At 48.4% G+C, this 25,385-nt stretch overlaps 3 long non-coding RNA genes across 4 annotated transcripts; 1 reads left to right on the top strand and 2 right to left on the bottom strand.

The window, feature by feature from the left end:
* Nucleotides 1-1,081: 1,081 nt before the first annotated feature.
* Nucleotides 1,082-12,418, bottom strand: LOC138430362 (uncharacterized). Its single transcript, XR_011253125.1, has 2 exons — nt 12,213-12,418; nt 1,082-2,089 (listed from the first exon to the last, which is right to left on the bottom strand). It is a non-coding gene; the product is annotated as an uncharacterized lncRNA (long non-coding RNA).
* On the top strand, nt 9,687-24,648 carry LOC138430360 (uncharacterized). Of its 2 annotated transcripts, none has more exons than XR_011253123.1 (4): nt 9,687-12,444; nt 12,601-12,695; nt 13,481-13,575; nt 19,393-20,136. It is a non-coding gene; the product is annotated as an uncharacterized lncRNA (long non-coding RNA). The 2 variants fall into 2 exon arrangements; XR_011253122.1 differs by lacking the exon at nt 19,393-20,136 and adding an exon at nt 23,321-24,648 and having other exon boundaries at nt 10,391-12,444.
* Nucleotides 23,232-24,957, bottom strand: LOC138430363 (uncharacterized). The gene is made up of 2 exons (XR_011253126.1): nt 23,812-24,957; nt 23,232-23,509 (listed from the first exon to the last, which is right to left on the bottom strand). It is a non-coding gene; the product is annotated as an uncharacterized lncRNA (long non-coding RNA).
* Nucleotides 24,958-25,385: the final 428 nt, after the last annotated feature.

Raw genomic sequence — 25,385 nt, 5'->3', positions numbered from 1 at the left:
ACACCTAATGTCTTTAATCACCTGTTTCTTTACTTCCAGAGTAGAAATGACAATCCTATTGCACCATAGAGCTGCGTGGAAAATCACATGAGATAAGACACGCGTTGGCACTTCTATGAGGGGAGCTCAGTTCAGTTCAGTCATGCAGTCAGGTCCAACTCTCTGCGACCCCACGGGCACCAGGCCTCCTTGTCCATCACCCACTCCTGGAGTTCACGTAAACTCATGTCCATCGAGTCGGTGATGCCATCCAGCCATCTCATCCTCTGTCGTCCCCTTCTCCTTCTGCCTTCAATCTTTCCCAGCATCGGGGTCTTTTCCAGTGAGTCAGTTCTTCACATCTGTGAGGGCAGCTAGCATAGTGAGGGTAGCTAGCAATCCCCAAAAACCCCAGGGAATGACTCGTGATACTGAGCGCAGGGTGACCATGCTTAGTGTCCTCTGGATTCTGGTCCTGCTTTGGATTCTTTCCATCCGTCTGGCCTGTTTCTGCTTTGCATCCCCCTTGGTTCAAAAAGACCTCATTACTCTCAACTTTAAAAATCTACTTTTCACTGTACAAGGTTGGAGGATTTGGTGAGCAGCAGCCTTTCTCTGTGCCCACTCTGAGCCCTTTGAGTTCAGGAAACAAGGTTCTGAGGCAGCTGACAAAGCTCAGACTTTGGTACTTTTAGAAACCCAGCCAAGATTACAGAGCAAGTGAGAGTGACCAAGACTCAAATGCAGATGAGTCCTGTCCCTGGGTCTCAGGCCCACGGGTTCCGCTTCCCACTCTGCTCAGGTAGCCTAGGGTATCTGCTTCCCACTTTACTCAGATCCCTCATTAGCTCTTTCATGTCTCTTTGAAGTGACTGTATAGATTTCCTGCGCTTCCCTGGAGGCTCAGCTGTAATAAATCTGCCTGCAGCGCAGGAGACATGGGTTCCATCCCTGAGTAGGGAAGATCCCCTGGAGAAGGAAATGGCAACCCACTCCACTATTCTTGCCTGGGAAACCCATGGACAGAGGAGCCTGGTGCGCTACAGTCCATGGGTTCACAAAGAGTCACACACAACTTAGTGATGAAACCACCACCACAGTATTATCAAAGCCATCTGTATTTTATTGTAGCAAACTTTGAAAAATATTGATAACTAGGAAAGAAGACATTTAAATTTATTTGTATACAATTCAGAAAATCTACCTATCAGAGATGATCTCGCTTCCTATTTTGGTTTATTTCCTTTCCAATTTAAACATTTCCATGGTGTGAAAGTTGCTATACTTTGTTTAACCAAATCTTTATGTTGAGAGTAAAGATTATTTCTCATCTTAGAGTACATATTCTAATGTCAAAATATTTACCTAATTACTTGGTATAAATTCCCAGGAGTGAGACTTAAAATTTCCATGCCAAGCATAAATCATTTTTACCGCTCTTTGATCAGTATGTACTGTCAAAGGACCAAACCAGAAGGAGTGTTGAATGCTTAGATCTGCCAAGGATGATACCTACAATCTTTGTTAAATGTGTATGGTGTTCTTTTATGAGGCACTTGTCTCTCAATAGAAGACAAAATAATATATCAGCCTTAATTTGTTGAGGGAAGCTGACTTTTTTTTAATCTTCTAACAAGCATTTGTATTTCTTTAATGAGCATTTCAGTTTATGGATCTTGCCAAACTTTCTTCTAGATTGCTTGGTTTATTACACACTTCTAGGAGCTATGTGTTGGCAATGTCAGACTTTTGTCAAGCATATTATAATTTTGAGTTTATAACTTTCCATTTCCTTTTTGACATGTAAGTGTTTGGCGATGTCGTAGTAAAGCCCACGAAGACTTTCCTGTGTGCTCTGGCTTTCAATGGAATGCTTATTTATTAGTGTGCTGGGGCTGCCATGACAAAATAGTGCATCCCCAGAGGCCTGAAGGGCAGACATCTGTTTTCTTGCAGCTCCAGAGGCTGGACATCCAAGGCCACAGTGTGCTTGGGGTGATTCTCCCAAGGACTTGCTCACGTGCAGACAACGCCTTTCTCTGGGTCTCACTTGCCCCTCCTCTGTGTGCACCCATTCCTGGGGTTTCTTTCTGTGTTCAGTTTCCTTTTCCTACATGGACAAGAGTCATACTCGATTAGGGCACAACTCAAAGGCCTCCATTTATTTATCTCTTTAGAAACTCTGTCTGCAGATACAGTCACATTCTGAGTCCCTGCAGGTTAGAAAGTCAACACATCTACCTGGGGGGACACAACCCAGTCCACCAGAGTTTATCAAGCTCTTCCCCATCTCAAGACTGCATACATATTTTCACTTTATTCTTAAGGTTTATGGTATCAAATTTTATATTAAATGCCACTTGGAATTTATTTTGATATGTGACACAAATCTTACTGAGAAGTAGATTAAACAAAGAAAAGCTTGTAGGTAATATAAGTGCATAATTTGCAGAATATTAGTGAAGCAAATTCTCATGTTCTCAGCACCCACTCTCATTTAAAAAGATTCTAATTTTTCTGTGTATCTCAATTCCATGTCATTCCCTGCCTTTTATTTGAGATTTGCACATGCATATCAGTTCCTAAAGAGTACACAGGCTTTCCCTCTTTTGTCCCTTTATGTAAGCAGAATCACAGTGATTATCCTTTTGTGACATAATATTTATTTTGTGTGTGGTATTGGTTTCTGAGGTTCATTCATTTGTATGCATCCATTGAATTACTTTACTGCTATATAGTAGTCCATACTTTAAACGTACCAAATCCATCCATTCTATTGTTGCTGGGTGCTGGAGCTGTTTGCAGCTCTTTGCTGTTAAGAATCTCATTCACATGTATCTACTTTATGAGCTGGATGGGAATTAATGAAACCTGGGCTGTGCACTCGTCCAGCTGTGCTATGTTACAACAGTTGCCGTGCTGATTAACAAGGAATGACAGCTTCTTCTGCTCCACATCTGGGCCAGCCTTTGCATAGTCACTCACGAATGTTTGCTCAACTGTGAGCTGTGAGATAATTGGTGAAAGACCTTCACACTTGTTGCACCTTCACTCCCACTCCCCGGCTTCTGCTTTCCTCATTTTGTGATGTCTTTTGATGAGCGGCAGTTGTTACTTGTAACATGATCATATTTATCCATCTTTTGCTTACCCGTCTGTTTGGCTTTTTAAAGTTCTTCACCCCCCAGACATCATATAGCCTTCTGTTAGGGACGCTCCAAAGGTTTCATGTTTGTTGTCTTTCACAGTTAATGTTCAATTTATTAACACCTTCAATTTAAGTTTCAATTTCCCTGCAATTTATATTCATGCCTTGTCTGAAGAAAAACAGTTACTTTTCCAGCAAAGCCTGTGGAGAGAAGATACCACCCTACCCTCTCCCCGCTTCTCCCTTCACCCACAGCCCCATCCCTAGAGGCTGTCAGAGATGCAAGAAATAAGAGAGAGCGAGAGGGCAGGACAAGTGGAAGAGAAGGATGGAGCTGATGCCTTCCATGTGTGGTGTGGGATCTCTCCCCCAGGAGGGAGCATTTAAGTAAAGGCCTGAAGCCAGTGGAGGAATGAGCTGTCGCTGGGAGAGAAGCGTGTCTCAGTGAATACAGAGAGAAGGGAAATGCTCTGTGACTGGGGGGGTTGGGGTGGGGGAAGCATGGGGATTTCACAGAACAGCCCAGGGTGCCATGTGGTCCAGCACCTGAGAGGAGAATGCGGGGAATGAGGTTCATTTTCACAAACGTTCCTGTTCTTCACACCACCTCCCTCCACCTCCAGGTAAAAAAAAGTCTCACTTTTAAAGACTCACCTGAACCTCCTCTCCCCATGGGACTATCAGGACTTCTAGACCCCTGGGCGGAGCTAGTGGACTCTCCACTGCCCTGTGATGGGGGTTGCTTTCTGTATTACCAGCAGAGAATGAGCTTCTCAAAGAGAGATTTTGTTCTTTATCATAGTGATAAAAATGTCCGGTAAATATTGGATGAATTTACAACTGAATCCAAGAAGGAAGGATGCTAACGTTTTCCTCCATCTTCACCTTGGCCCATTAGAAACGGTACAGTAGGAACCCTGGGCTTCTGTTAAAAAGAATCTAGCAATGGTCAGGTCAGTCTTTAACCTTGTAGGTAGGTCCTAGGAATGAGACTCAGGCCAAAGCTTCCCGCCCTCCCCCTCACTGAGAGTTGGTGACCGGTGAGCCCTTCTCTCTGTGCTCCGCCCAGTGGGTGTCAAGGTCCGCAGGCTCCGTGGGCTGATCTTGCACCTGGCTTGGCTCTCCTTGGCCATCCCAGATTCCCAAGTGCCCGCCTGGTTCAGGGACCGAGGAGCTGGTGTCATTACCTGCTGTGAGTCACAGCCCTGGGACCCCGGCTGAGCCGCGCTTGCTTCTGGTGACAAGGGCACCCGCCTGTCCCTGAGCAGAGGGGCTGGCCGTGCTGCCCTGCTCAGCTTCCCGCACGGACCGCCTCCCGTCGTTTCTCCTTGACTCGGCCTGTCCCTTTGCCTTATCGGGACGCCCTGCCTGTCACAGCCACTGCTGTTCCTCACCTGAATGGGGAAGTAGGTAAGTCCTTACGACCCCGAGAATCCCCGGGTGGTGAGTTATGTGGCCAGCCCTGGCCTTAGCACCCCAGGACGATCAGCGACCTAGCCCACACTGCATTCATGCTGCCTGAGAGAGAGGAGGAGAGGGTGGACTTGGGGTGGGTCCTAGGTATTTACTGAGTCAGAGATGCTGAGATCTGGCCTGGTTTTCCTGATGGGGAGCCTGAATCATCACTGAAAGACGGCAGCCTTCCCCAGCAGTCTGGGGGCTCAGGAAGCCCAGCCACCCTCTGGGTCCTCTGCTGCCCTGAGTGAGCCCAGCAGACAACAGCTCCGGGATCCATGGGCTGCTCTCCTCCTGGGGTTTTCTGGTGGTTTTGGTTCATTGTTACCCTCACATCTCCTTGGACTATTCAGCAGAAGTGATGTGTGCCTGTTCCCTGAGATGCTGAACACACTGGGAATTCCTCCTTTTCTGTGACCTGGAGTTTTGTAAGCATCCTAAATATCTAACAGAATCAGGTGCAAAATGTCAGAAGAAGCATGAAAATAAACAGAAATGAAGTGTCATTCTTTTTTTTTTTTTTCTGGGGTCAGTCTTTTAAAATTTCAACCAGTTAATTAATCTCTTCTGGCTGCACTGGGCTGTCGCTGCTGCACGCCCGCTTTCTGTAGCTGTGGCCTTCATGGCCTGAGAGGCTGCTCTTCATCATGCTACTTGGGCTTCTCACTGTGGCGGCTTCCCTTGCTGTGGAGCACCGCTTCCGGCTGTGTGCGCTTCAGGAGTCGGGCACACAGGCTTCCTTGCTCTGTGGCATGTGGGATCTTCCCAGACCAGAGGTAAAACCTGTGTCCCCCTCCACTGCACATCCAGGGAAGTCACTGGACTCAATCTTTTTGAAAGAACTGAATTTCGTTTCAGAAGGGAAGTACAGAAGTGGCAAATGAGGCCAATGGTGGTTGGGGAATCTTTCAAGAACTCTAAAGGAAGTCCTAGGATGGCTGGAAAGAGCCCTCGTGGTAAAAGACACAAACAAAAAAAGAAACCAGACCCAGAATTAGGGCTGCTGGGGAGAGGGTAGGCCGTGCTGGGCCTCTGGAGACCCTCTTCTCTCTCACAGCAGCTGCTGCCTACAGACATCTTTAGGATAATAACCCAGAGGGGAGGGAGGCTTGGCAAAGATTAGTTGGGAAGGAGACCCAAGGTTTCTCACCACAGTAGGGACAGCTTCTCATTCTCCTGGGGCCTCTAGGTCATCTGAGGTATTTATGTCAAAGGCTGAATTTATGGCTGAAGCCTGAGCTCTCTTCTGAATATGAGAGAGTAGGTGGGACTTGTACTCTGAGGAAGCACACCCTCCTGGACAAATGGGACACCTGGAGATGAGCAGGCTGAAAGGAAACAAATGACTATATTTCTTATCTTTTTGGAAGATGGGGAGCATCAACTAATGTCAGAATATGCTTTGAGTGGGCACACAAATTTGTTCAATGAAGAATATAATTAGTTTAATTTTTTCCTTAAAGACAAATACTTTCCGAAACAAAAATTATGAAATGATGACTGTTTCTGCGAATAATATTTAGAAGGGCAGAAATCCATGGAGTATTTCACCATGTCTCTGAAGGTGTCAACTAGATTTCACCCCAAAGTGAGCTTCCTCTGCATTTGATGAGCGTGTCTTCCCTGTGGGGCTGTGACACCCGCCGGGGGACTCATGATGTGCCTGCTCCTGCTTCTTTCCTGTGCAGGGGGGTTTAAGAGCTTATCTGTGCGACCAGAGTGCCTGACCTTCCACCAAGACATGACCCCTTAGGTTGTTTCACCCACCATTGAGAAGATTCAGAGTCGCTTGGCCCATATCTGAGGCCATGGATGATGGAACTAAGGTTAAGGCTCCAAAGCTGCCTGATTCCCACATGGGGGGCAGTCAAGAAGACAGAAGGCAGTTGCATCCAGAGGGTCAGGGGAGGGCACAGCAGGAAGGATGGCAAACTGTAAACCACTTTGGTGGGTATTGGAGAACAAAGCCTGAGGCATTTGATCAAGAATTGGTTATTGAAATGTTTGAGAGTGGTGTTTGTTCTGTGGAGTCCAGATTCCCCAAGTGATCATTGTGAGGGTTTCCTGGGATTTGATGTAAATCATAGGAAGGGGATATTATTTAAATAACTGAACAAATAGGTCTAATCAGAGTATAATAGCTCATGACTTTTGGTTTTTTCTGTGTAAAATGGAAATATTACTACCTTGTTTATGTGGGGAGTAGCCCATAGTGTTTTCAGAGAAGGCAATGGCACCCCATTCCAGTACTCTTGCCTGGAGAATCCCATGGACGGAGGAGCCTGGTGGGCTGCAGTCCATGGGGTTGCACAGAGTCGGACACAGCTGAGCGACTTCACTTTCACTTTTCACTTGCATGCACTGGAGAAGGAAATGGCAACCCACTCCAGTGTTCTTGCCTGGAGAACCCCAGGGACGGGAGAGCCTGGGGGGCTGCTGTCCATGGGGTTGCACAGACTAGGACATGACTGAGCGGCTCAGCAGCAGCAGCAGCCCATATGTTTTCCCCTTGACCCCAGAGAGAGCAGGGTTCCCCTTATCTCTGCATGCCCGTGGTTTGGTGGGAGGGGTCACCCCCAGGTGAGTGTTGGGGACTCAGCCTGGAGTATCCAGCAGGGCTTTAGAGGCTTGGCTCTCATGACGGCTCTCCGTTTCCTCAGCTTTATCTGGTCAGTTTCAACCGTCCTGCGTGAGGATGCAGAGGAGGACAGTGGGGGCTGAGTTCTTGACCTTGAAACAACGAGAGGGACTTGCTCTCGTTCCTGGTTTGATCTGTGTCTTGCCAAATTGTCCAGTTTCTCCTTTTGGCCTGGATCTTCTAACACCACCCAGGAAATATTGATGCCAGTGACACCCACCACTCTGTTAGGCACGTGGCAGCTCAGGGACTGATATGGAAACAGCCTCTTTCTGTCACTCACACCCGCTCGCTACAGCATCTGTAAAGGTTGTGAGTTTACAGGACAGACGGGAGCGGTTTCTATTAAAAGAAAACAACAGCACCGCTCAGGCTCACTGGAGAAAACCCCTGATTCACCATGGGAATGGCCCCCGTGGCCGCAGGTGTGCAGCGGGCATAGACGACAGTGATGAGTGTGAAAAAGGTCCCCAACCAGGAGAACAGGCGTGTCGTCAGGCGAGCCCAGTGTGATGGACGCTGGGGCAGAGGTGGTGATGGGCAAGGAGGAGTAATGAGGGCCTATTTACTTTTCCTAATTTTAAAAAATGTTAAGCTTTTATAGACTATATTTGAACATTTTGGCAGCTACAGAACGGATAAATACAGTTTTCTCACTACCTTCTTCACAAGAACTCAGTTTCTCTCTGTTCTTGAACTTTGTTCAGATTTGAAGGCTGAACGCAATGTGTGTCGATTCTCATTTCTTAGTGCTGAGTGTGCATTGAGGAGAGAGGGTAGAGTGGACCGAATAGAGCGCAGGGCGCGGGACAGCAAACTACAGACCAGGGCGCTCCAAGCCCGCACTCTCCACAGTGAAATCAGTGAAGCCACCAGGGTCTGTCAGCGCAGGGGACCCGAGAAGTAGCAACAGTGATCTCTTCTCTGCTCCCACCATTGCCAGCCCTAGCAGGGGTCCAGAGTGGCTCCTGGGGTATGTGTGTGCTTCTGTGTTTGTGCATGCGCGTGTGTGTGTGCGCGCATGCGTGTGTGTGTGTGCCTCTATGTTTGTGCATGTGTGTGTGCGCGCGTGTGTGTGTGTATGTGTGTGTGTGTGCCTCGTATTTCTCCCTGCCACAGAAGTGAGTCTGGATGCTTCAAGTAAGCAGTGGCCATGCCACCCAAACAGCGCGGTGAACAGGGTAGTGTCTTTGGGAGCTGAGTGTGCACAGAGTTTGTATAATGGGTCCAGGTGCAAACTTCCCGTTGTTCCCCTGGTTCACAGCTGTTTTGTGAGGGGAATGGTCTTCCCCTGGGATATCAGCTCAAAGCTGATGGAGAGAAGGACTACACAGGTGTGTGTTAGAGCCAGCAGCTCTGGGCACGCATGATTGGGCAAGCTAAGTGAATGGCTCGAGGCTCCTGACCTGAGGGATCCCAGGCCTGCAGAGTCAGAGCTCTGATTGCCCGCAGGGGCTCTGGGTGTTAGTGGAGCAGAGAGGTGGAGGGGCTGAGATGCCAGCTGCCTGTCCCAAGACCAGAGTGGGAGGGAGCAGAAAAGCACGTCGTGTGGCCCATCTTTGTTTCTGCACGTCTTTCTGTCCAGACATCAGGCTATAGGGAAAACTCAATTCTTGCTTTTGAAAACCTCTTTAGCTGCTCTAACTCTTTACTTTTCCACTGCATTTTTTAAAAAGGTAAATGCATGTATATATGGTACCGCTGGAAGTGCTAGAACTTTCTGTTTTTATTTAACAATTTGCCATAGATACCTTTCTAATACCTATAGATCTAACTCACTTAAATAACCCCAATAAACCAAAAAGCAAATTGATGCTGTTGTTATGTGAACACACTGAAAGTTTACTTAACTGGTCTCTTGCCACGTTTTCTAAACATTCTGATTAAGTAATGCTGACGTCAACATCGCTGTTATACGTGTAGTTGCACACGTGTTCCCGTACACCCGTTTCTTGTCATCTGACTCTGCTTGCTAAAGACTCAAAGACCAATCACGTAGTCGAATTTTCAGTCCTTTCCTTTATGGCTTTCGAGCCTTGGGTTTTATTCTTCAGCAGCATCTGGACTCTGAAATTACAGAATGCAGTGTCTCCCGCGCTCTCTCTTTGTGTTGCCGTCACTGTTTCAGCCTGCAGTGCACACAGCCCAGCCCCCTGCAGAATCTCCCTTGCTCAGGTTCGCCTGGGCCTTGCAATCTCGCGGGGAGGGCCTCTCCGCCGCGGCCTCCCGCTCTCCGCCCGCCCTGGGCCGCTCCGCGCCGTGCTGTCCCGAGCGGGGAGCCCCCTCCGAGGCAGAGGCCCCCCGGCGAGCTCGGGCGTTCGGGCGGTAGGCGCCACTGCGGCCTGCCGGCGACGGCGCCTCGTCCCGAGGACGCTCGAACCGGTTGTCGTGCGCCCCCGGGGGCCGCCTGCAGAGCGTTCCCGTCCTTCGGCGACCTTCACAAGGGCTGCGATTCAGCCGGCAAACGCGGAAGGGAGCTCCAGAGGCCGGCAGCACTGTCGGCGATATCCTCGGTGCCGCTGAGGCCTGGGCAGGCCTGCTCCTGCTGAAGATTGGATCTGCAGTGTTTTGAGAGGCGGCCTGGCGCCGCAGTTGGGGGGTTGGTATGGCTGCTCGCTCGGGTCGACCAGCATCTCCCCGCGCCCATCCATATGTGTGATTTCGGAGCGGGCAGAGAGAGGGTCTTGCACGCCGGAGCGCTGTTGGTTCGGCGGCTAGGCTCTTGGGTCGCCGTTTGGGGCGTTCGTTTTCTTTCCGCGATAACCCCGCTCCAGGCTGCGGCGTCTGGCCAGCCCGCGTGAGTCCTGCTCGGAGAGCTCGTTGGCGGGCGCGCCGGGGCCCCGTCTCCGGGCCTGAACGCGTCCTGCTCTTGCTTGAGTTGAACGGGCAGGCTTGCGTGGCAAGGCCGGGCCGTGTCTCCAGGAGCTGGAGAGCGGTCGGGACGTTTTCCCTGGTCTTGTGTACCGCCTGGGCTATAGCTGGCGGCTGAGGTTGACCGTGCCCCGCGGGATGTTCTGGGCCACATTGTTCGGTTTCCGGTTTTGGTTGTGAGTTGCCGTGTCTCCGGCGGCTACCGCGCTGGGTTCCCCGGCCGTCTCTGGATTCCCTCCTACCTCCCCGGGAGTGAGGACGGAACGAACGCACGGAACAAGGCGGCTCTCGCCGCCTGGGGCTCAGGTCTGCAGCAGAGTCGGGAGGTGGGGAAGCTGCTCCCCGACGCCCACTGTCGTTTCTCCGGGCTCTGCGATCGTCCGAGGCCGGGCTGCGTCTTCACGGGGCCCGTCTGTGGTCCCTTCTGCTCCCTTTGCGGCCTTGGATCGCACACTCATGGCTTCCCTCACCGCGTGTGATAATAGGGAACGTGGCCCAATGCCCGGCTCCAGTCCTGTCCGGGCTTTGAGGTCAGAAGCGCCGAACAGATGTGACACAGAAAGCGTCCAGGGCCGTGCGTTGGAGGATGCTGGGGGCTCGGTCTTTAGTTAGAAGAGCCTCTGAACACGGGAGGATGGGGAGGAGAGAAATGCAACCTCCGGCGGACTCGGAGGGAACGCGTGCATAGTGGTGATACTGTGCCTTCCCCCTGCGATTTGGATTTGTCCTGGTGGCGTTTATGCTGTTAAGTTGCAGCTGGGGGTCATCGCCGTCGACCAAATGCCAGACAACTTTGGTGCTTTATCAAAAATTTGCTATAATGCAGGTTTTGGAAGTGAGCAGGCAATGGCAACCCAGTCCAATATTCTTGCCTGGAAATTCCCAGGGGCGGAGGAGCCTAGTAGGCTGCAGTACACGGGATCGCACAGAGTCGGACAGGACTGACTTCACTTTCACTTTTCACTTTCATGCATTGAAGAAAATAGCAACCCATCCCACTGTTCTTGCCGGGAGAATCCCAGGGAGGGGGGAGCCTGGTGGGCTGCCATCTACTGGGTCGCACAGAGTCGGACACGACTGAAGCGACGTAGGAGCAGCAGCAGGTTTTAGTAGATGACAGTAAAATCCATAATGAAAATTACTATTATCGTTGTTACTGGACGTTACTGTAATTATTACAGTTGTCTGTAATTATAAAGTTTATCTACAGAACAGCTGCTCAGTTGAAGATGACCCACGAGGAGTTTCAGTATGTCTAAATATGGGAGAAAACTACAACCCACGAGGACTTGCCCCCTGCCCCCTGGCAACCATTGTGGAAATCCACATCCCCAAACTGCCGCGTTAGGCGTCAAGGTCCCGTCTGGGTCAGTGACTTTGCTCCCATGTGTTTTTCATTTAGAAACAAATCGGTGGGAACATGTTCCTCTAAGCAATCCCAGGGCCCCCTCTCTTCCCCGCAGCCTGCCTCCAGCTTCCCTACGTCGCAAGCTCTGAGCAGGACATGCCTTCCTGGTTTGCTACCACTCCTCTGCGTACCCCTAGCCTCAGCCTAATGCAAGTGGTGCTGGCTGACCCCTTGCAACGCAAATAGTAGCGGGGAAAGGCACGTCCTGGTCTATATTTTAAGATCTTTATAAACATGATAATGGAAGCGTAGTTGAGTGAGGAACATGGGTAACAGGGTCAGCGATTTCTTTACTAAAGCTGTTCAAGGAGGGGAGAGAGGCTCAAGAAGCAAGTGATAGACAAATATATACATACAGTCAATAATTATGGCTACTTTGCATTGCATGGCAGAAACCAACACAAAATGGTAAAACAGTTTTCCACCAATTAAAATTTTTAAAGGAACAATACTACAGCTATTCCAATGCCTTTTGTATGCAAAGAGTATCCACGTTACTCTGCATTTTTTCCGTAGAATTCTAAAACTGGCATGACGAGGTTTCTTGACATCTTCAAAACATTGCTTTCTAGAAACATCCATTTATGTATGTGTACTGCTCACTAGCCTTCATTTAATTACCATACTTTGAAAAAAATTTAATGTGGAAAGAATTGTTTTATTTTTTGCTTTGAGACCAATATTTCGTGTTTTTATTCATTACGGAATCTCACCTCCGTGTCCTCCGATGGACAGTCGATCGACTCAAAGGGATCATTCAGCAGCTGTGGAACTTTTTCTCTGAGTAGCTCCCTCCTTTCTGATGCCCTGCCGCACAGATCATAGCCTCGGTGGCCTCCCAGCTCACCCGTGTTCTCAATCCAGATTCTGCCAGAATGTTCATGGGCTCCTCTGCCTGCAGTTGCACCGTGAAGACCGCCTGAAAGCAGAGAGCGGAGTCGTCAGGTTGGTGTGTGTGCTCACCTTCACGGGAGGAACCCACCCCTGGAACCCCCACACTGCCTGCTGTTCAGGGTCTGAGAATAGTTTCCTGTTTTGTTCAGCTTTCTAATTCCCAATGGTAGGTGAGCAAGTTAGACACTGTTTCTACTATCGTTGCAGGAAGGGGAACCCTCTGCAGGGCCCTAGAGTGGGCTCACACGTGCTGACAAAGCAAGAGACTTGGCTGGAGGCGCGCCCGGGAGGACAGCAGCAGGGTGAGGAAACCCAGGGGCCCTCTCCACCACGTGACCTGCGGTCTCAGGTTTTATGGTGATGGGGTTGGTTTCCAGGCTGTCTCTGGCCAAGCATTCTGACTCAGGGTTCGTTTCATGCATTTTGTTCAGCTTTCTAATTACCAGTTACTACTGCTGAGGAAGTCCATACACTCTTTGTATTTATTCGGAAGCAGAAATCACATTTTATTTTAGGAGAAAATTATACTTTTGATCAATTTAAAATCACCTAACCACCCGTGTGTGAAGGTGTCTTGTTTCATAGTCTTTGTTTTGCTCCTGAACATGTTAAAATAAAATGAAATATCAGGAGACACACTTAGATGGCTTTCCTCACCCCCTAGAAGAACTTTATGCCAATAAATTGGGGGTAAGGTCTTAGGAGTCTCTGAATTTGAGTCCTTCAGATACTATCGAGTCACTAAGGCAGTTTTTGCTCCTGTTTTCATAAGATCTGTTGGTGTAGTAAGTCACACTAAATTTTCCCACAGCTTATACTGTGGAGAATTTTTTTTTTCCTGAATCCCAGTGTCCATCTTCTTGCATATCAGTGTTCATCCCCATGTGGATGGGCAAAAAGCATTATAATACTACATCATCCACCCAGTGGCCTGCTGTGCAGGAAAGTATGTCCTGAGGGAGGGCAGTTCCCACGGCATTGTCAAATAAATGAAAGCAACATGTAACAAAACACCGTGCTTAATACACACTATCTGTGTTTTTAATTAGGGCATGGAGGAGAAATATACTTTCATGTTTGCTTACAGGGAACTCTAGAAGGACCCGTAAGAAACAAACTACTACTTGTGGAGGGCAGATGGCCCTGGACACACAGGCTAAACGATAGGAGGCACAAATTAAGGCAAGTATATAATACATCTCTATTATAACCTCTTTGGAATTTTCCGTAAGTTGAATTTTTTTTAACCTCCAAAGAATACAATGCGTTGTACTGTTTTTATGTTACGATATTTACTGTTTTTACCAACTGAACGGATTTCTGGTTTGTTTTACCAAGGCTGCTGTTGGGCTTCTCTAAAATGTTTATTCATGAGTTTTTTCTGGTGGTTTTGATGTTTTTATTTTAACTTTGGTAAAGAAAAAGATTTTTCTCAACACCGAGGTGGTTCATCCTTTTCTTCCTCCTTGGATACTTTGCATACTTTGTGTGTTTGGGCACTATTTTCATAACTTTTGTTTGCAAGAAAGAGGATAAAGCTTCGCTAGTTTGCTAGGGTCGCCAGAATAAAACACCGCTGCCTGAGGCTTAAATAACAGCGCTGCATCCAGGTTATCCAGCCTCGTAGCATCCGGCTGTGCAGAGCTCTCTCCCGCAGTGCTCTGCTTTGTGTATCAGCAGTTATGTTTCCTCTGCTGTTACTGATTTTAGTTGTCTTTTCTCTTAGTCAATGTAGCTAAAGATTTGTTACTTATGTCAACCTGGTTGAAGTAACTTTTGTTTTAAATTGATTTCTTTGGTTTTCCTCTTCTGTGTATTTATCTGAGAGCTAATCTTTACTATTTTCCTTCCTCCTTCTAGCTTTGAGTTTGGTTTGGTCTCCCTTTTCTGCCTAGGTGTAAAGATAGGTTGCTTATTTGAGCTTTCTTTTAAACGTATGCATTACCAGCTTTACATTTCATTGTTGATGCTTTTGCAGAATCCCGTATATTTTGGTATGCTCTGTTTATATTTCGATTTGTCTCCAGGTATTTTCTAAGTTCCTTTTTTATTACTATTATTTTTTAGCCTACTGGTTATGTAAGAGTGTGTTTAATCTTCACATATTGTGGATTTTCCCACCTTTCCTTCTACTATTAACTTTTTGTTTCATTGCATTGTGACAGGAAACAGTTCCTTTGCATGATTTGAGTCTATTTATAGTGGACTTATTTTCTGGCCTAACATCTGGTCAATTTTGGAGAATGTTCCCCGTGCACTTGTGAAAAGTATGGAGTCTGTCTGTCTCTGCCCGGGTCACACGTGCCCTAGGAGCACGGTTCTCAGGGGTCACCTCTCACTGTCGGGTGCGGCTGTTGGGTCGGGAGGCCATTTTCATGCATTACTAACAGGGGAGATCACTGGGACAAAAGGGATGCCTTTCTGTCAGCCGCTGACTCTGAGTACCCCATTCTATGGCAGATAGGACAAGAGTGCGCTCTGGTACGTCCTGGGATCCTCTCTCAGACTCACCCCTTGGCTACATTCTCAGAAACTGGAAAATTTAGCCCTGCAAAAGGTCTGGCCCAAATACAAACTCAGTTCAGTTCAGTCGTTCAGTCGTCTCCAACTCTTTGTGACCCCATGGACTGCAGCATGCCAGGCCTCCCTGTCCATCAACAACTCCCGGAGCTTACTCAAACTCATGTCCATCGAGTTGGTGATGCCATCCAACCATCTCATCCTCTGTCGTCCCCTTCTCCTCCTGCTCTCAATCTCCCCCAGCATCAGCGTCTTTTCCAATAAGTCAGCTCTTCGCATCAGGTGTCCAAAATATTAGAATTTCAGCTTCAACATCAGTCCTTCCAGTGAACACCCAGGACTGGTCTCCTTTAGAATGGACTGGTTAGATCTCCTTGCAGTCCAAGGGACTCTCAGGAGTCTTCTCCAACACCACAGTTCAAAAGCATCAATTCTTCTGCGCTCAGCCTTCTTCACAGTCCAACTCTCACATCCATACATGACCACTGGAAAAACCATAGCCTTGACTAGACGGACTTTAGTCGGCAAATTAATGTCTCTGCTTTTGAGTATGCTATCTAGGTTGGTCATAACTTTTCTTCCAAGGAGTAAGTGTCTTTTAATTTCATAACTACAGTCACCATCTGCAGTGATTCTGGAGCCCCCCAGAAAATAAAGTCTGACACTGTTTCCACTGTTTCCCCATCTATTTCCCATGAAGTGATGGGACTGGATGCCATGATCTTAGTATTCTGAATGTTGAACTTTAAGCCAACTTTTTCACTCTCCACTTTCACTTTCATCAAAAGGCTTTTTAGCTCCTCTTCACTTTCTGCCATAAGGGTGGTGTCATCTGCATATCTGAGGTTATTCATATTTCTCCTGGCAATCTTGATTCCAGCTTGTGTTTCTTCCAGTCCAGGGTTTCTCATGATGTACTCTGCATAGAAGTTAAATAAGCAGGATGACAATATACAGCCTTGACGTATTCCTTTTCCTATTTGAAACCAGTCTGTTGCTCCATGTCCAGTTCTAACTGTTGCTTCCTGACCTGCATACAGATTTCTCAAGAGGCAGGTTAGGTGGTCTGGGATTCCCATCTCTCGCAGAATTGTCCACAGTTTCTTGTGATCCATACAGTCAAAGGCTTTGGCATAGTCAATAAAGCAGAAATAGATGTTTTTCTGGAACTCTCTTGCTTTTTTGATGATCCAGCAGATGTTGGCAATTTGATCTCTGGTTCCTCTGCCTTTTCTAAAACCAGCTTGAACATCAGGAAGTTCACAGTTCATGTATTGCTGAAGCCTGGCTTGGAGAATTTTGAGAATTACTAGCATGTGAGATGAGTGCAATTGTGTGGTAGTTTGAGCATTCTTTGGCATTGCCTTTCTTTGGGATTGGAGTGAAGACTGACCTTTTCCAGTCCTGTGGCCACTGCTGAGTTTTCCAAATTTGTCTGCATATTGAGTGCAGCACTTTCACAGCATCATCTTTCAGGATTTGAAATAGCTCAACTGGAATTCCATCACCTCCACTAGCTTTGTTCATAGTCATGCTTTCTAAGGCCCACTTGACTTCACATTCCAGGATGTCTGGCTCTAGATGAGTGATCACACCATCATGATTATCCGAGTCATGAAGATCTTTTTTGTACAGTTCTTCTGTGTATTCTTGCCACCTCTTCTTAATATCTTCTGCTTCTGTTAGGTCCATAACATTTCTGTCCTTTATCGAGCCCATCTTTGCATGAAATGTTCCCTTGGTATCTCTAATTTTCTTGAAGAGATCTCTCGTCTTCCCCCATTCTGTTCTTTTTCTCTATTTCTTTGCATTGATCACTGAAGAAGTCTTTCTTATCTCTTCTTGCTATTCTTTGGAATCCTGCATTCAAATGGGAATATCTTTCCTTTTCTCCTGTGCTTTTCGCCTCTCTTCTTTTCACAGCTACTTGTAAGGCCTCCCCAGACAGCCATTTTGCTTTTTTGCATTTCTTTTCCCATGGGGATGGTCTTGCTCCCAGCCTCCTGTACAATGTCACGAACCTCATTCCATAGTTCATCAGACACTCTATCTATCAGATCTAGGCCCTTAAATCTATTTCTCACTTCCACTGTATAATCATAAGGGATTTGATTTAGGTCATACCTGAATGGTCTAGCGGTTTTCCCTGCTTTCTTCAATTTAAGTCTGAATTTGGTAATAGAGTTCATGATCTGAACCACAGTCAGCTCCTGGTCTTGTTTTTGTTGCCTGTATAGAGCTTCTCCATCTTTGGCTGCAAAGAATATAATCAATCTGATTTCGGTGTCGACCATCTGGTGATGTCCATGTGTAGAGTCTTCTCTTGTGTTGTTGGAAGAGGATGTTTGCTATGACCAGTGCATTCTCTTGGCAAAACTCTATTACTCTTTGCCCTGCTTCAGTCCACATTCCAAGGCCAAATTTGCCTGTTACTCCAGGTGTTTCTTGACTTCCTACTTTTGCATTCCAATCCCCTATAATGAAAAGGACATCTTTCTTGGGTGTTAGTTCTAAAAGGTCTTGTAGGTCTTCATAGAAATATTCAACTTCAGCTTCTTCAGCGTTACTGGTTGGGGCATAGACTTGGATTACTGTGATATTGAATGGTTTGCCTTGGAGACGAACAGAGATTATTCTGTCATTTTTGAGATTGCATCCAAGTACTGCATTTTGGACTCTTTTGTTGACCATGATGGCTACTCCATTTCTTCTGAGGGATTCCTGCCCGCAGTAGTAGATATAATGGTCATCTGAGTTAAAGTCACCCATTCCAGTCCATCTTAGTTCGCTGATTCCTAGAATGTTGACGTTCACTCTTGCCATCTCCTGTTTGACCACTTCCAATTTGCCTTGATTCATGGACCTGACATTCCAGGTTCCTGTGCAATATTGCTTTTTACAGCATCACACCTTGCTTCTATCACCAGTCACATCCACAACTGGGTATTGTTTTTGCTTTGGCTCCATCCCTTCATTCTTTCTGGAGTTATTTCTCCACTGGTATCCAGTAATGTGTTGGGCACCTACTGACCTGGGGAGTTCCTCTTTCAGTATCCTATCATTTTGCCCTTTCATACTGTTCATGGGGTTCAGGTATGACCTAAATCAAATCCCTTATGATTGTACAGTGGAAGTGAGAAATAGATTTAAGGGCCTAGATCTGATAGACAGAGTGCCTGATGAACTATGGAGGGAGGTTCATGAGATTGTACAGGAGACAGGGAGCAAGACCATCCCCATGGGAAAAGAAATGCAAAAAAGCAAAATGGCTGTCTGGGGAGGCCTTACAAATAGCTGTGAAAAGAAGAGAAATGAAAAGCACAGGTAAGTGCTTAGTACAGAACAAAACTCAAATAAAAACTTCAGACTGTATGTCACTAGTTATCCAGGAATGTTGTCATTAAAAACTGGGGTCTTGATGCAATATCCACAACTCTGCACTACTGAAGGTTTATACTAAACTTGGGGTCAGGAGGCGGTGCCTGCATCGTCTCCACTGTGATCAGGTGTCTTCATCAGATGTGAGGAGACAGTGCATACCCTGTGTCCAGGAGCCAAGTCCTGTTGTCCCCTTGGTTGGCACCTGCTGTGGGAAAGAATGTCCTTCCACTGGGAAAACTGCTCAAGGCTCACGGAGAGAAGGCTGCACCCACGTGGGGTGGGGCCGGCAGCCCCTGGGGGAATGATCTGTGGCGGGGGGCTTGAGGACTGATTGAATGGCTGGGGTGGGGACACCCAGGACGAGGAAGCAGGCCCTGGGGGGAATGATGGGGGGTGGGGTGGGGACTGAGTGAATGGTTGCGGGGGGAGCACCCGGGAAGAGGAACGAGGCCTGAGCCCAGGTCTGTAGGGTCAGGGTTGCCTCCCACCCCACTTGGCTCTGGGTGTGGAGCACAGACACTGAGGGGCTGGGATGCCAGTTGCCAGCCTGGAGGCTGTAGTTGGAGGGGGCAGAAAAGCAGGAGGTGTGGCCCATCTTTATTTCTAGAGACGTTCACCTTTCTGACTCCAGAGACTAGGTTACAAGGAAGACTTGATTTCTGTGGTTTTTTAAAATTGGTTAAGCAATTCTGATTCCTTGGCCTTTCCATCCAGATTTCCTTAAATGACGGATGTTCTATTTTTTGAGCGATAACACCACGGGGAGTTCTACAGCTTATTTGCGTTGAATAGTTCATCTCCAACTTCCTTCCAAGTCCCTGAAGATTTATCTCATTTTAAAAACATCAATAACCAAAACACAAGTTGACGATTGCCTTGTGTGGTTGTATTAGAGTTTACCTACCTACTTCCTCTTAATGGCTACAATTCCAAATGCCCTGCTTTTATATTAAGTAATACTGGTCTCAATTTTTTTTTATTACACATAAATTTGCACACGTGTTCCCCAGATACCCGTTTGTTATCATGGGTCTTTGTGAAATATGTAAAGATCAGTTTGTAGTCAAGCTTATGGTTCATTTCTTTGATGATTTCTAGACTTAAGAAGTGCTTTACAAGGACTCCGTTCTGAAGCCAGGGTGTGAATGATTCGTAGATGTCTCCGATTACTCTCATGGTTGCAGTTTTACAGTCCACGCAGTTCAAATCCGCCTTGTTGCACCCGCCGCGCCGGGAGTCTCGAGGGGGGGCCCGTCTCCGCAGAAGCGCCCAGAGAGCTCTTTCCCACTCCCCGGCGTCCCCTCCCGCTCCAGGGTCCCGGGGCGTCCCCGAGGCGCCTTGTGCGGAGCTGGGAGCCGCTCCAGGGCAGAAGGCCCGGGACGAGCTAGGGCGTTTGCCGGTGCCGCTGCGTCCTCCGCGTCCTGCCGATGACAGGGATCCACCCTGGGGCCTTCCAGCAGGCTGTCCGGAGCCACCCGACTGCCGCTTTGAGATCGTCCGTTCCCTCTGGTGGCCCTAATGGGAAACAGCCTGCCTGCCAGTGCAGGAGATGGAAGAGACGCGAGTTCGACCCTGGGTTGGGCAGATCCCCTGGAGGAGGGCATGGCAACCCGCTCCAGGATTCTTGCCTGGAGAATCCCACGGACAGAGGAGCCTGGTGGGCTACAGTCCACGGGTCGCAGAGTCAGACATGACTGAGCTACTTCGCTTTCACTTTCGCTTTGAATCAGTAATTCTAAATCCCTTAACCATATGTTTGAAAGTATCTTCTGCTTCATTTTCTCTGTTTTGCTCTTGCAAATGTAAAAGCAAAACCAAATATCAAGAGACACACTAAAACAGGTTTTGTTTTCTGGTTTTCCTGGTTGAACTTTATGCCAACAAATGCTAGGTAAGGACTTAGGAAGCTGCAGTAAGTCAAGGCACCAGCAAGGTCACAGGATCTGCAGTCAGCAGGGGTCTTAATGGTGCCAGAGAGCCTTTTTTTTTTTTTTTTTTTTTTGCCATGCCGTAGGAGGTGGATGCAGTGGCTGAGGGGCCAGAGATACCCCGGGACTTTAATGACACCAGTGAGCTAGCTAAGATGCAGGAAGCTGGGCCAGGTACACCCATTAGGCCAATGAGAGCTGAAACATATTTAATTCTGAATTTCCAGAACCATTACCCCCCAAAAAATGTTCACCTTCTTCTGATACTCACATAGAAAGATTGCATAGACTCTTTTGCCTAGAAATTCTACTTCCATGGAAGAAAGCCACAGGGAAGATTGCTTGGAGAATTTAAGAGAGTGTGTTTTTTAGGTGGAGAAAGAGGAAGTGAGTAAATGGCAAGTGCGGTTCAGAAACGGAAAGGGGTCTGTGCGGACCCAGCAGGCTCCCTGCGGTGGAAGGCAGGCCGTGCGCTCACTCTCCTTCCCCCTTTCGCTGAGGTCACGTTTATCAGGACTTAGGTAGCTCCAATGAAAACTGCAAGTACAGGGGCTGCCCTGGCGGTCCAGTGGTTAAGAATCTACCTTGCAGTGCAGGGGACACTGGTTCGATCTTTGGTCCCCAGAAGATCCCACATGCCACAGAGAAATAAAGCTGTAAATACTGAGCCCAGGCATTCTAGAGCCCAGCGCTCCACAGCAAGAGACACCACCAAAGTGGGAAGCCCAACCACCGCAACTAGAGCGCAGGCCCTGCTCGCTGCAGTAGGGAGAGCCTGCAAGCAGCAAGGAAGGCCCCGTGCGGCCAGAAAGAAATGGAACTATATTTAAGCAAAACCCCTCCAAGTACAGTGACTCTCAGTGGCGCAGGTAACTCCTGCCCGATGTTCTCAGCACACCTGCGTAAGTGGTCTGCAGGAAGCCCTCCTCCCGGGAAGGCCCAGAGTCTCCATCGATCAGTGTCTCCCCACTGTGCTGAGCCATCTCCCCGCTCACCTCGGCGCAGAGCTGCTTCTGATGGCGCCACTCTCTAGGCAGGGGAGTCATCCTTGTGAATCCTCATCTAAGAATTAATGTCATCTCACCTGCACTTATTTCCATATTCCTTAAAAGGAGTTCCTTAAAATCCCAATTGTATTCCTTACAAGAGCGTTTTAACACAATCTTGATTTGAACACCTGTGTTTTTATTTATCAACTTCCATGTCTCCTTCGTTGTGTCCTGCGCTCTGGCTCAGCCTCTCTCTTGGGCTCTGCTCTTGCCTCTCATGAAACAACGTACAGGATGTATTGACTGCGCCCACGCTCCCCTCTCGCTGGCTCCTTCCACTCTCCCTCGTCTCTCTGTGACCTGTGTCACTATGTGCGCATCACGGTCGCCGTGACGCCCTCCCTTCCCCTGGGAAGCCTGTCATTACTTTCCTGCTTCTTTCTCTGCTGCCCCGTGTGTGCCCTGCCCAACATACAGCGGCTTCACAGCAGGCTCTCCCCCTCACTCTTCTCTTCAGAGTTCCTGCTGGAATTTCTGGGCACCACCTCCCAAGTATTTACTCTGACTCTGACTCCTCTTCCCTGGTGTGGGCCCTGTAGCTTCTTCCCCTGAATGAAGACCACAGATAAAACCTAAATTCTCCTTCTTCCCCCGCTACCTTTAACTCCCCTGTGGATGTCTCCTTCTCATCCAGGATCAGTGATTCAATATCATCCATGAACCATTTTTCTATACTCAACCACCTATCTGGCCACATGGATACAGTCTCCAGGGCAGCGGGTGGAGGGATGCTGGACAATGCTGAGACCGCAGGGAGAGACCAGGCCAGGCAATGCGGGCGGCAAATGAAGGACAGTGCTGAGAAGAGCAGATTATAGGGAAGTCACAAGGGGAGAAGAGGCTGGAGAGTGTTTCTAAAAACAGATGAGGGAGAAACCTGGGGAAGAAGCGGTCGAATCTCAGGGAAAGAGAAGTGATCATCGCATAGCTCCTCGGGGGGCGGGGGGCGGGGGGATCCAGCAACGTGCTAGTTTACCAGCAACGTCCTAACAGATGCTATATTTCAGTTAGAAATCCTTCAGGCTACAAATCCATTAGATTTGTAGAAATTCCTAACGCCTTAGAAATTTATACATTTTCCTGCAATGGAATAAATTAGGCTAAGGTTTTGCATTACATTGCTTATTGTGATGTTAAGATGTCATTTTATATTAGTGTTTATTCCAATGTGGACCAGTAAAGCGTATTATCGTACATCATCTATTCAGTGGACTGGTTTGTGGAAAATAGTGTCCCAAGAGAGACTATTCCCCAAGATATTGTCAGCTGAGTATAAGCAAGACACCATAAAGCACTGTGCTCAGTATGCTACCGTTCATGGCTTTAAATGTGGTGTCCTCAGTCACTCAGTCCTGCCCGACACTGTGTGACACCGTGGACTGTGGCCCACCGGGCTCCTCTGCCCACGGCGATTCTCCAGGCAGTGATACTAGAGTGGCTTGCCACGTCCTGCTCCAGAGGATCTTCCAGACCCAGGGATTGAACCTGAGTCTCTCATGTCTCCTGCACAGGGAGGTGGGTTCTTTACCACTAGCACCACCACGTGGAGTGAAGAAACAGATATTCACAGTTGCTTGTGCTTACATAAAAAGACACTCTGGGGCATCTCTCCTGATCCAGGGGCTAAGACTCTGCACTCTCATTGTAGGGGCCTGAGTTCAACCCCTTGTCAGGAAACTAGGACCCACATGCCACAGCTAAGAGTTCCCACGGAAAAGGTCCCGCAGGCACAGCCAAATAAATACTTAGGGAAAAAAATAAAATAAAATAAACCTCTGGAAGGTATTCCTGAGAACAAAACACGTGGCTGACTGTGGAAGCAGCAGGGCCTTGGCTAGAAGGGAGGGGGTAGGAAGAACAATGCAATGTGAGCTATTTTATATTTCTAGTTCTTGAACCTTGCACATGTGTTATAAGTTTCTCCAGAAATGCCAAGACATTGCAAAAATTTTTAAACCTCTAAAGAATAAAACTCACAGCTTTATTTCTACAAACTGAATGAAAGTCGGGTTGGTTTTACTATCTGGCTTCTCTAAAACGTCTTCTCAGGCTTTTCCCGCGCTACCCAGGCAGTGGTCCATTCGGCAGTGTCTGCATTCTTGTCATAACTTGAAGTGAATCTTCTACGCTCTCCTGGGTCCTTGCTGTCCGGCAAACGAAGGCTGGCGTCATCACGTTCCTTGCAGCAGGAGCCCACTTAGGCGGCACCGACCTTTACTTCCCAGGGGAGCAGTGCATCTACAGAGGGAACAGTGGCGGCGCCTGCATTAGGATCCGAAGAGAACCTGGGAGAAGCTTCTGTGGGCAGCTCATGCCGCCGTTGCCCCTGAAACCCCAGCCGCTGTCCCTGCTGCGTCCTCCAGGAACCCTCGCCAGCGAGCCGAGCTGCTTTGCTGCCGCCACTCCTCTGCTCGGCCGCTTCGCTCCTGGAGCCTCCGCTACCCAGACCCAGGCAGCTTCCAGGAGCCAAGACTCCTGCTGGTTCCGATCCCAGGGCTGACCGCCAGCCTCTCCCAGAGGCATGCCTGTGAACTTCTTACCATCGGTCTGTGTGACACGCGCTCTCCTCTGCGCTCTGGAGACCACCCATTCCCGGCAACCAGGGAGCTCAGTCGGTGGGTCTGACTTGGCGGATGACTTGAAGTTCTGCCCGTGCGCGGCACCGTTTCCTGTGAACACTTGGGAGATGGTGCCTGATCTCCACGTCTGCAGATTCTGAAGAGATTAAAAGGGGAGAGCAGGTGGCAGCTGAGCCGCTCTGAGCAAGGAGGGCTTCACCGTGAATGGGTCCCTTCAGCACCTGAGTGCAAGGCTGCTGGATCTGAGGGGGCGGCCTAGTCCACAGGCGGGCCGTGAGCTCGCCGCCTGCTCCGCAGTTCCCCCTGAAGGCCGCCTGCAGCGCCCACTGCTCAGGCCACTGGACGGTAGGCAGAGCACTGCGTGGGCTTCAGCTCTTCTTTCCCAGGCTCTTTTCTTGGGTGGGGGCTGTGCTGGGTCCTTGCTGCTGCACAGGCTTTGCTCTGGTTGTGGTGAGCGGGGCGCATTCTCTGGTTGCGGTGCCTGGCCTTCTCGTTGCAGCAGCTTCTCTTGCTATGGAGCGTCGGCCCCAGGGTCCCCAGGCTTCAGCGGTGGCAGAGCGTGGGCTCTGTGGCTGTGACCCCCAGGCTGTGGAGCACAGGCTTGGTGGCTGTGGTTCACGCCTTAGCTCCTCTGAGGCACGTGGGATCTTCCTGGACCAGGGATTGAACTCGTGTCTCCTGCATTGGCAGGATTCTTTACCCTGAGCCATTATGGAAACCCCACAAACTCGTAAAATGGAAATTGGTTGACAGAAAATAAGCAGTTTCTAAATAAATAAATATGTCTACTCATGAGAATGTTCTGTGACTTTTGCTTTTTTCCTTTTACATAAGAGGAAAATTCCTAATTCATAATTCACTATGTTCTTCCCTCAAACAACATTTGCAACTGCTAATTTCATTAGCTAAGCTTGATCCATTTTTTAAAATCCTTCTCTCCCACTTTCCCCTATGCACTGTGCATTCATTATCAACTGAGACAATAGTTTTATCATTGTGCAGCCGCTGAGTCAGGTCCAACTCTCACGACCCCATGGACTGCAGCACCCCAGGCCTCCCTGTCCTTCACCATCTCCCAGAGATTATATTTATCTACTTCATGTGCATAGGAGGATAAGCATTTGACTTTATACTTGAATCATTTCTCTGATCTAACACATTAATACACTAGTAAGATATAAAACACGTGACTGAGCTCAGCATAATAAAAAATAATAGAATCAGGGGACCATATCTTAAGACTGATTATGAAACCAGCCGCCATGTTGATGAGGAGCAGTGACTCACGGGGGACGTTTTATGTGGTGAGAGAGAGGAGTGCTGGCCCCAGGGATTTAAAGGGCTGTTTGAAAACAGAGTGGAACTCGGCTCAGTGGCTGGACCTCCTGGGAGTCACTTCCCAGGGACACATGGGACAGAGGCCTGAGCATCCTGAGTGCCCCACAAGGCGGTCTGAAGCGGTGGCCCCTCTGCGTGTCAAAGGAGATGGCAGCTGTATTGTGCATCTGTAGGAGTCTGTACAAGGTGACCTTGCA

Source organism: Ovis canadensis, chromosome 25 (assembly GCF_042477335.2).
Source record: "Ovis canadensis isolate MfBH-ARS-UI-01 breed Bighorn chromosome 25, ARS-UI_OviCan_v2, whole genome shotgun sequence".
Taxonomy (NCBI): Eukaryota; Metazoa; Chordata; class Mammalia; order Artiodactyla; family Bovidae; genus Ovis; species Ovis canadensis.
The sequence above is the reverse complement of the archived record's forward strand: the minus strand, read 5'-3'. Positions and strand labels throughout refer to the sequence as shown.